The sequence below is a fragment of the Rhinopithecus bieti genome, unplaced genomic scaffold, assembly GCF_001698545.2.
Source record: "Rhinopithecus bieti isolate Rb0 unplaced genomic scaffold, ASM169854v2 scaffold_19823, whole genome shotgun sequence".
Taxonomy (NCBI): domain Eukaryota; kingdom Metazoa; phylum Chordata; class Mammalia; order Primates; family Cercopithecidae; genus Rhinopithecus; species Rhinopithecus bieti.
This window is the reverse complement of record NW_016809513.1, coordinates 6,712-18,003: the sequence shown is the minus strand read 5'-3', so window position 1 is coordinate 18,003 and position 11,292 is coordinate 6,712. Positions and strand designations below refer to the sequence as shown.

At 52.3% G+C, this 11,292-nt stretch overlaps 1 long non-coding RNA gene across 1 annotated transcript; it reads left to right on the top strand.

Annotated features, from left to right (window-relative positions):
* Nucleotides 1-1,435: 1,435 nt before the first annotated feature.
* On the top strand, nucleotides 1,436-7,661 carry LOC108540505 (uncharacterized). Its single transcript, XR_001888693.1, has 3 exons — nucleotides 1,436-2,436; nucleotides 5,932-6,003; nucleotides 7,499-7,661. It is a non-coding gene; the product is annotated as an uncharacterized LOC108540505 (long non-coding RNA).
* Nucleotides 7,662-11,292: the final 3,631 nt, after the last annotated feature.

Genomic DNA, 11,292 nt, shown 5'->3' with positions numbered 1-11,292 from the left:
AGGCTCACCATGTTTGCATTCTTGCGGCGACCCTTCTGGCCGCTGTCTGGGGTGTGCATGGAGCCAGGAGCCTCAGCCCCAGAGCGGGAGCGTCTCAGGGACATGGGGGCCTGCGGCGTCTGGGGTCCCAAGATGGTGGTTGACATCAGAGCAGAACAACAACTGGGTTCTCAGGCTGAGATTTTGAGTTTCTTCCTCGCCCCTGGTTTTCCGTGGTCCATCTTCTTTGCTGCCTCCCAGATGCCTGCGGCCCTGCAGGCTGCACAGCAGGTCTGTGTTCCTGAGTCCTCCCATCGACTCGGACGTCTCACGAGTTGAATGTGAAGTAGATACTGAATGAGTGCTTGTTGAAATTTTTAAAGATTTTGTGTCCTTCGTGCTTTGAGACCTTCACATCCTGTGTGTTTGATCTCTCCATCCGCAGTGGCAGGCAGATGGGTACTATTACCTATATTTTATCCATGAGAAAAAGGAGACCCACACTAGTTAGCTGGCCCATGGGGGGAGCCTGCTGTGCTCAGCTTGCTGGAGTGAGAGGACATCCCAGGTCCTCCTGCCCCTGTCCCCCAGTGCAGGCGAGGGGCTACACACAGGAGCTGTCACCAGCCTCCTGCACCTGCTGGAGAATGAAGAAGCCTATTGGAGATTTAAAAATGAGGCTGCAGCCTTGCCTTCCGGGACCTCCCGGCTCCTTATAAAGCAATAGGCTCAGAGCAGCAGCACCAGGCTCCTGACAGCCGTAGAATTCCGAACATGGAAACGATTGCTTTGTAATATAAAGTATTCATTCCAGCATTACATAATCTCCCGACACCACACGTGGAAACCATCACTGCCAAGTGGGTCTGTGCGCTCGGAGCTGAGCCACGTCGTGGAAGCAGCTCTGTGGCCCGTTTCCTTCATCCCTGAGGGGTACCCAGCCCTCAGGTGTCTCGCTCGAGCCTGACGTCCGCAGCACGGGCTCTGCACGGGTTCCAGTTGGGGCCAGGTTGGCTGGTGCGGGCCTGAGGCCGAGAGGAAGCCACAGGGGCCGGGCGTCTGTTCTGTCATCTTAACCCTGTGTTTGCCAGGCTGGTCTTTCCTTGCTTTTCTAAGATAGGGTTTTGGCCTGAAACTCTGGGCTGCAACGTAGGTGAGAAAAAGAATTCTTCCCTTCGGGGAGGGAAAGAAGCATCGTCCCCTGTCTCGTTCGACCTTCTGCTGCTGACTTGGCCTCACTGGGGTTTTGACTTCCAAAGTATGATTTTCTGTAAATCTCTCTCTGTGATTTTAATTTCTGCTTCTGAAATTTTAATTCTTACAGAAACTCTCAGAATTATATAAGTAGCATTTTTTTAATGAAGTAGAAAATGTTTCAAAAGAGATCACTTTTATTTATTTTTTCCTCACTAAGGTTACAATTTCTGCATTTACTGTTCTGTCGTACTTATTCCTAAAGTGAAAAGGAAATTAAATAAATGGGTACCTTGATGTGCAAGCGGGAAAATATGCTGTTTGGAATTTTACATGGAAAGCGCTCCAGCAGAGGCTCGGGTGGTTCGCATTCTCTGACAGCAGCCTCCCAGAGGCTGTCCCCGGAGACGGGAGTTGACTTTTGAAAGCCCTGGATGACGTTCCCATCACTTCCAGGTTTGGGGAGTAGGAACAAGCCTGCTGTGAACAGTGGATACACCTAGCGGGATAACAGACCCGTGACGGCCCCTGCTTAGAAACATGGGGAAGGACGTGCCCTCTCTCGGAGCATTTGCGCCTTTAGTTTATGTAGCTGCACGCTGACAACCACATGCCCTGATGGACACAAGATGAGGGGGAGAGAAGCAGGAATTGATCATTCAGCCTGAACCAATGTGAAATGGAGGAAGCACCAGACACCATCAGAGCCACCGTCTCCCTCGTGTGGAATGGAGGAAGCACCAGGCACCGTCAGAGCCACTGTCTCCCTAGTGACAGTGTGGCATTAATTGAAGGTCAGGCCTTGGGTCCAACCCAAGGAGGTGTTCTGGGAGGATGCTGTGTAGTCAGCCAGCTAGCTTCTGCCTGTCAGTCTCTCACCTCCCGCCACCTGCCCTCTGTCCATCATCTCTGTCGTCTGTGCATCATCTGTTACCTACCTGTCGCCTATGATCGTATTCACACAGGAAACATTGGTTGCTTCAAAATAAAGGACGGCACGTAAAAGCTGCTGCTAGGTTTGCTCCTGTAAACCTGTAGCAAGTCTATTATGGGAATCTGGCGGATCTCCGTCTGCCAGATGCTGAGGCGGTTCCAGAGTTGAAAATAACTGGACGTTTCCCACGAAAACGTAGCAGGTGCTTGTGAGCCTGGTCTGAGGGCCGCGGCATCCAGCACTTCGGCACATCAAGCCATCGTCTTCTGCGTTTTGGTGATAGAATCGGTGTAAGTTTCCCCTCTGCCCGCCTCCCAGTCACTGAACAGGTAAATGATCGCCCCGTGTCTGCCCAGGTCTTCAGCGCACTCCCAGCCAGTCGCTTATCTATCTGCAGGTCTTTCTGTGTCAGGCACAGGCAGCTGTGTGTGTGGTACACGCAGGAGCACCCTGGCTTCAGTTCTTAAGACAACTGGGTTGGGGCACAGTTCTATGGGACGTTGTCTGGTTTTAAGGATAACTGTGCTTGTGTGTTACAAATAAACCATAAACAGTCATCCATGACATCACGCAAGCTACAGCATGTGATTTGTGCTGTGGGCACCCAGAGGCGGCATCCAGGCGGGGCAGGGGCTGGGAGAGGGCAAAGCGGGAAGTAGACTCGCATTTCCTTTGGAGAAGGGCACTTTCCAGGCAGGTTAGAGTCAGGAGGACATACAGGGGTGTGAATATGCGAGGAAGGCCCAGGAAGCCAGGGCTGTGGCCTCTGGACACTGCACCAGCATTAGAGTATAAGACTCTGGATGTGGTTTTCATGGGACACGGTTTTGGAGCTGGACAGACTTTTGTCTTAGATCTGTGGTCCTGAGTGAGGAATGTAAGTACTATTTGTGCCTCAAATTCTCATCTGTAAAATAAGTTGTTAAAAGGATTAAACAATGTCATCTTTGGGGATGGGCCGGCAAACCCTCCTGTGAAGAGCTGGACAGAACTCTGTCTTGCCTTGCAGCTCGGGAGGGAGCAGGCCATGAGCACAGAGCATGTCTCCAGAAGTGGTGTGGAAGCCGGGCTCAGCCTGGAGACGGTTTGCAGACCCTGTTTGGGGGAAGTGCGGGGCATGGAAGTTACTCAGTGGCGCTGCCCTTTCCCACCTCCTAGGTTTTGAGAGATGATAGTAACCTGGGATTTCTTGAAGTCTTGTCTGGAAATTTTCTTGGCTGATTGATTGGGGGCTCGATTTAAATCCAGCCAAATGCCTGCTCTTAATTAGAGGCTTCTCCTCATGTCTGGCCCTTCCCCATCCTGAGATTCGCTGCGGAGCCTGTATGGTGAGGAACGTGAGAAGACACGTCCGGTTAGGCCTGCCAGGGTAACTCCCTGGGGAAGAGGAAGGCGCCGTGGCCCGGAGGAACGTGCTGGGTTTCCTCCGCCTGGGGGCCTTGGCAATCTGAGCTTTCCGAAGTGAGACAGAGTTCAACGTCAGTTTTCTTTGATGCTGGCATCAATTGAAAATGGAGGAGCAGCTCCCCATGCTTAAGTGTCCAATTGAGAAATTAGTGACTTGGGAGCTGAATGTTGGGTGTAGACAGGGCTTTCAGGATGGGACCTGATCATAGAATTATGCAAGGCAGCCAGAAACCAGGATGCCAGAGCAGCGGGGCCGTAGGCCGGGAGAGCCATTGGGAACGTTGCTGGAGCGGCCGGGAGAGCCACTGGGAGTGTTGCTGGAGGGGCCAGGAGAGCCACCTGGGCGTGTTGCTGGAGGGGCCAGGAGAGCCACCTGGGCGTGTTGCTGGACGGTCTGGGAGAGCTACTGGGCACACTGCTAGAGGGGCCGGGAGAGCTGCTGGGCACGTTGCTGGAACGGCCAGGAGAGCCACCTGGGTGCATTGCTGGAGCAGCTGTGAGAGCTACCTTGGTGCGCGTTGCTGGTGCTGAGGGCGCGGCCGCTGTGTGGCGGGGCAGTTGCTCATCGTGTCATCCCGGGTGCAGCTGTGTTCCATCCGCTTCTGGTCCTTTCTTTCTGTTCGCTGGGGTGTTTCCTCAGTTGCAGGGAGCAGGCTCTGGGGGTGACTCTAGATGCTGAGCAGGGGGTGGAAGGGGTGGAGCAGCTTCCTCCTCACGCAGCCACCTTCAAGGCAGGCCTGGGAACCACGGGGAGAACAGCGTGTCGGCTGCTGCTGCCTTTTCAGGGGATCCCAAGGCCGGGCGTGTGGATCGGGCTCTCTGCTCTGCCCTTGTGGGTGGAACACCCATCTTCTCTGCAGCCGGAGAGCAGAGCTCAGGTCGGCCGAGGCCCCCTGCGCTGGATGCCTCTTGCTCTGTAATTCTACTCTCAAGTGGGTTGAAGTGAGAGGGCTGGGGAGGGGGGTGCCTGCCAGTGAACCAGGTCTCCTGTGATTGATGGGCCTGGACAGAACTTCCAGGCTTCTGGCATCTTGTTTCCTCTACAGACTGTTTTGATCATGTTTCCTCAAAACCAGATATTTTTCTCTGGTGGTGGGACAGGCGTCGCAGTGTGTAGGGAAAGGAGTGAATCGGACTTCACAGCCAGCGTTCGAGGTGATTCGTCCCTGAGCTCCAGTGCACATGCGCATGTGGCTGTTTGTGTGGTTCAGATTTTGGACATCTTTGTAAAATGGGTTAACAAGGCATTTCCAGAAGCGGCCAAGCAGTCTCGTAGCGGGCAGCCGATGGCTGCGGGTGTGTGGAGTGCCTGGCAAGCTTCAACACTTCTGCAGAAACCGTCCCTTTGTTGGCGGTGGCCGGCTGGCTAGTTAGCATCAAGGACACTCGTGGATGGGCAGATGCGGAGTCCGTGTCATTTGGTTCCCGGCTCCGTGTTCAGACGTCGGCCTTGTGTTCCATGGTGGAGACGGGAACCTGTGTCGTGAGCTGTGAGTTGGTGGAGGCAGAGGTGGCACCCGAGAGTGCCCGCCCGCCCTTCACTAGGAAAAGCGAGCTGTGACCACCTTGTGTGTACATCATGATAACTTGTCACTCATTTGCTGTATTTTTATTAAAGCTTGAATTTTTAACTCTTCTAGGAATTATGGTTTGATCGGTCTTAGAAAACAATACAATAGGTCCAAGAAAATGAAGGGCGAGTGAGGATGCTGTGCGCGCTGGAGTTGTGATCGGGAAGGGCCTGGGCCTCTGCGGGTTGATGAGGTGGCTTTGTCTGTGCTCGCGCTGGCTCCAGGAAAGGTGCGGCTGCTGCGCGGCCCCCTTGCCATCTGTGAGCTTGTGGCTTTCACGTGTGGATTCTCGCCTCCCCACAAGCATCTTTCTTTTCTGGATTTCTGCAGGTTTCACGCCTTTCACTTCTTCCCTTGGCCTTGGTCACTCCTTTTTCAAAACCCCTGTGGCGGCTCAAGTCCTTGTGACTGACACGCTTGATTAGGAAATGTCTCGTTAATGAAGAAGATGCTGATTGGTGCTGGTGTCGGCCATCCCAGCCCCGCCAGCCGTAGGCTCTGTCGCTGACTGAGTTAACAGAGTGCCCTCGCCACCGGGCTTGGCTTCCTGTGCCAGCGGGTGGGGATGAGATGGCAGGGATCTAACTCTGGACTTGATCCAGATACATCAAGAAGGGGCCAGAAACAGGCATGTGTTTAGCACGTGAGTTTCAGTGACTTAAATGCTGTGGGCTTTTGTTCGAGAGCAGGGGAGGAACTGAAGTTGGATGATGTGCAGCGCTTGCGTTTGAAGTTCTAACGATGTGGCACACAGAAGACACAGTGGCTACTGTTTTCTTGGGTGCCACTGAATGATGAACTCTGTCCACTGAGACCGTGCTGAACTTCGTTTTCCTTCTCTTGCAGGTGACATCACACAAAAAGGATATGAAAAGAAGAGGTCAAAGTTAATTGGAGCCTACCTTCCGCAGCCTCCGAGTACGTAACCCGATGAGTAGCCTGAGCCCTCTCATTTCACGTGTTCGCTGCGTGCCAGAGAAACACCTGGAGGCAGACGTTCCCTTACTCCCGCGTCGGCAGGAGGAGCCGTCTGGCGTTCATGCTCCAGGCATCCGGTTCCTTTGCGTGATCACATAGAAGGCACAGAGGATTTTTCTATAAGTGTGCCTAATTTAACAGGTGTTTTCTCTATAAGCAGAGATCAATATTCTGTTGATTACTTTAAAATGCTATAATCATAAAAATAGCACATCAGTGATTTCAACATCTTTGGTTTAGAGGGGCTATTTATTACTATTGATTCTGGTTTAATCCAAGGCATCTATTGGTGGCACATGCCAAACCTAGACAGTGCTGTGATATCCCGCCCAGGACTCTGCAATTGTGAAAGCTGGTTCTGTGTTGAGATATGTTTGCAAACATACATGATGATTCTTCAGAAGGATAGTCGGTTTCCCACCGGTGTTTCTCCATGTGCAGGTTGGCAGCTTTCCTGCACTTGAGCTGGGTTCTGTAAATGTCAGGAAAAAGAACCTCATATTAGACTGGGATTCTAGCACCTCAGTTCCCATCTGGCAAGCTCAGTTCAGCCCAAGAGTGACCTTGAAAATTTGCTAGGCTTGAGGAATGGCTTAAAGCTAACACAAGCAGTTTCTTCAGAAACACAAAGGCTAGCAACATAAATTTTAAAGGTGGAAACTGAGCTTCCATAGTTCTTATCATTGAAACACGATTTTAAAAGGTTTAAGGATGCACCTGTCCACACCTGCACAAACCCCAATTCTGTTCTTCCCGAGGCCCCGAGGCCCATCCAGGGTCCGGTTGACTCAGCAAGGAAAACTTCCTGGGGCTCAGGCTCCAGGAAACTCGGTGTGGAGCTTCTACTATTGGTAGTTTTGTTTTCATTTTGTGTTTTTCTTACCTTGATTTTTGAGACAGTGACGTAGCAGTGAGGTGTTTGTGTGGGCCTTGCTTAACAGAGGCGCTTAAGTCAGGGAGAGATGCCGAGGAACCCGAGAGAAGGGAAGCAGAGGGCTGGGCTGGGGCGGGAGGCTTCAGGGCGGTGCTGGGCAGATCCTCCGATGGCCTGCGCCCCCTCCCTCATTCTCCTCTCACGGAGCTGCGTGGCGACAGCTGCCCCAGTCCTGTCCCTGTGGGTTCCCCTCTGCAGGTGCCCTCACGCCCTACGGGAAGGTGGGGGACTGACTGTAGGCCGTGGACGCTGTTGGTTTGAACTTTTGTGCCTTGCCAAACAAAAGTGAAACAGAAGCGGTTCCTCGCTTCCCAGGACGGTTCTCCAGCGCACTGTGCCTCCCGCAGTGGCCTTGGCGGGGCGCAGAGGGCGGCCGCGCCCTGTGGTCCCTTGGTGGTCTGTGTGCTGTCCTGCATGGGGTCGGCAGCTCTGCTCAGCGCTGTAACAAATTTAAAAAAAACTAAAGTTTGAATTAATTAGTTTTTTTTCAACTTGTTACAGCAGCGAATGGAGCTGCCGTGGTTCGGTGTAGACTGCAGCACAGTGAAGGAGCGCCGAGGAGAACATTCCGCTCTGCCCACATCGGGGTGTGCGACGTCCGAGAAGCCGCGGCCCGGGAGCGGGTGGCCAGCACCGCAGGGAACCGGCCTCTGTTTTACTTTCGTTTCGGTGAGCGCTGCTTTGCTGAGAGCCAGCCCCACAGCAGGGTACACGTTAGAAAGGGGGCCACCTGCCAAGTGCCATCCTGTACAGACGTGTAGGGCGTGGCCTGGGGGCCTGAGGGTCCCATTCTCCAGTGAGCCAGGTCGCTCCGCGGGCCCGGAGCTCGCCAGAGACCGGGTCTGTCCGTGTGAGTCAGGGCCCAGTTCTGCGTTGCCTGTTGAAGTAGAATGTTGCTTTTACAATTCCACTTTCTCAGCGAGGCACTACTTAGAGAACACTTAAGAAGAATGCATGACAGATTATAAAACTTTTCTTAAAGCCACTGGTCTTCGACAGACTTTCGTCTTATAGCCAAAGACCCGATTACAGGATGAGCTGATGAGTCTTGGCCTCTGAGATCTGCTAGAGGGATTGATTTTGAGATTTCCATCTCCAAAGAGCAAAGGAAGGGTTTTGAAATAGAAAACCAGTTAATCATAGAGTATATTCTTAGAGGTAAAGATGCTGTTCAAAGGTCAAAGTTACTTTGGTGGACAGTATTGTGAATATAGGTATTTCAGTGGACAGTATTGTGAATATAGGTATTTCANGAGACCGGGTCTGTCCGTGTGAGTCAGGGCCCAGTTCTGCGTTGCCTGTTGAAGTAGAATGTTGCTTTTACAATTCCACTTTCTCAGCGAGGCACTACTTAGAGAACACTTAAGAAGAATGCATGACAGATTATAAAACTTTTCTTAAAGCCACTGGTCTTCGACAGACTTTCGTCTTATAGCCAAAGACCCGATTACAGGATGAGCTGATGAGTCTTGGCCTCTGAGATCTGCTAGAGGGATTGATTTTGAGATTTCCATCTCCAAAGAGCAAAGGAAGGGTTTTTGAAATAGAAAAACCAGTTAATCATAGAGTATATTCTTAGAGGTAAAGATGCTGTTCAAAGGTCAAAGTTACTTTGGTGGACAGTATTGTGAATATAGGTATTTCAGTGGACAGTATTGTGAATATAGGTATTTCAGTGGACAGTATTGTGAATATAGGTATTTCATGAGGCAAAAGGGGAGTTCAATGCGTTTTCCACCAGAATGAAAAAAGTCATATGCAGGTTGAAGTTTCAGGTTCATGTTCAGGGTTACACTTCAAAATGTGTTTTAAAATCACAAGGTCGCGTGTGGTGGCTCACGTCTGTGATCCCAGCACTTTGGGAGGCTGAGGCAGGGGATTGCTTGAGCCCAGGAATTTGAGACCAGCCTGGGCAACAAAGGGAGTCCCGATCTCTACAAAAGAAAAAATTAGGCATGATGGTGCGTGCCTGTGATCCCAGCTATCTGGGAGGCTGAAGCGGGAAGATTGCTTGAATCCAAGGAGTCAAGGCTGCAGTGAGCTGTGATTGTGCCACCATATTCCAGCCTGGGGGACAGAGCGAGACCCTGTTAAAAAAAATTGGTAAAATCAAGTCATAGAGGCAAACTTTATTATTACAATTGGCCATCGGGGTCTCAGAAGAGGACACCCTGCCTCATCTCCCGGCTTCCACCGCGTTCCTCCTCTCCAGGCTCCTGGCTTGATGCCCTCGTGCCCTCAGGAGCAAGTGGCAGAGCTGATGAGAAGGTGACAGCGTTGGGTGTTAGCCACAAGGTCCGTTTCTGAATTCATCTGCCGGAAATGTGAGGAAAACAGGAGGAGGGACCGCCTGGGCTGCCTGATTCAGGCCCAGACACTGGACTCAGGCCGGGGGGTACTCAGGACACGGGGGGACTCGGGATATGGGGGTAGTCAGGACAGGGGTGCTGGGGCCCCAGCGAGGCTGCGTTTCCCTGCCGACCTTCATTTGGAGACGCTGCTGGTGACGCGTGAGCGTGCGCCGTGTGCTCCTGTCCTGGGAAGCAGCGAGGAACGCAGACGTTTCCAAAGCCAAGGCTGCCGTCTCGGTTGGCCCCATGGGACGTGACTTCCTTTGTTGCAGGGTCGTCTTTTTGTTCCCCTGCGCTGCTGCACACTTTTGCCTGTAAGGGGTTTGTGTTCTGATTAACTTCCACCCTTTTTTCTTAACATTTACATTCCTATGTCTCCAGAAACTATTCTAAGTGTTTCTAGGATGTTGTTTGAGATGCAGAAATACGGGCTCCAATGGGAGTTCCGTTTCCCGGGCCAGCCAGGCACGTCCCAGCTGCTCAGGAGGGCAGCATCTGTGTCGGGGCCTGCGGTCGGGATTCAGAAGTGAGTGTGGTGCTGAGCAGCTGCCTGGATCTAGCTGAGGAAAAGAGTGCCAGGAGCCAGGAAGAAATGTGAGTTGTATGTGCAGTAAAAGGCAGGTCAGAGAGTGCCCGGAAGATCATCTTCAGGGAGAAGACGCGGCTTAGGGAAGCTGCGCACTTGGCACTCAAACTTCTGCGGTTCAAACCTGTCCCTCATCAGTCTCTAAGCCCAGTCAAACTTGCAAACATAGGAAATGGAATCCACTGCCTGGTACCCTCTTCAGGGATATCTTAATAACATCGTCGACTGGGATGACAAGGCCTCACTGCTATTATGATGCAGGCCGTGGAGATTGAGAGTAAAACTTCGGTGTGGCTACAAATAGTGGAGCCTGCCTTGCTCAGATACAACTCCTCTTAACTTCTTACGTGATTGTCCATGAAATGTTTTTTGGTACTGAGTGATTTACGAAGATCCCATATTCCTCTCCAAGCCCAGCTTTTCCTTCAACAGCTGGACAGCTTGATGCCCAGGTGCAAGTTACAAGGACTCTGAGGGGGTCAGTCTGTGCCGCACAGTTTCCATCGTGGGGTCACGTGAGCAGCCTCCCCAGGGAAGAGGCCTCCTGGGTCAGTGAGTGAAGCCCCACACTTTCCACTGGAGGCCTTGATGGCTGCCCTGGCCTGCAGGCTGACGCTGTGCTGTCCGGCTGTTGACTCTGATCACAAACCCAGACTTATCTCAGTTCCTCCCCACTCCCTGCTGCCAGGGCTCCCAATGGCCATGCTGCTGTCCACATGAGGAACTCTGCTCAGGCCATGCCCTTAGCTGTGTACAGGCAGTGTTTAAAGCTCAGTTCGGATTTCTCCCCTGATCCTTCAGTCTAGACCATCCAGATTCCCATCTCCATGTCATCCTGTCCCTGAAATACTACAGTCGTAGTTGGGCGGTGGTTACTAAATGCTCAGTCTCCACCCCAACCCCCAGCAGCAGGACATAAGTTGCCTGAGGCCCCAGCTGCCTGCTCACAGAAAGTGGACTTTGGGCAAGTATTTGCTGAATGGATTCCGGGGTGCGGCACAGAGGGGCTGAGTCTGCCCATGGGGGTAGCCCGGGGCAGTGCTTGCTTCCCCCCCACACTGAGTGACCATCCCCACTGTGGTATGAGGATGGATGTACAGTGTCCCTGAGGGCAGACGCCACCACGCCTACATGACACTCAGATCCACGTGATGCCCTAAACAGGCACCGCAGACCTTCCACTGTCTCAGGTGTCTTATCTGGGCCACAGTGTCTTTTATTCTTGATTTGGATAAATTTAAATGGCAGATGGTAACATGTAAGTGCTAACTAATGATCGGAATGACAGAGGGTAACATGTAACTCAGCACCGTCCAGTCCATGGAATTATCTTTTCGGGACTTGGCTCGCATCCCAGT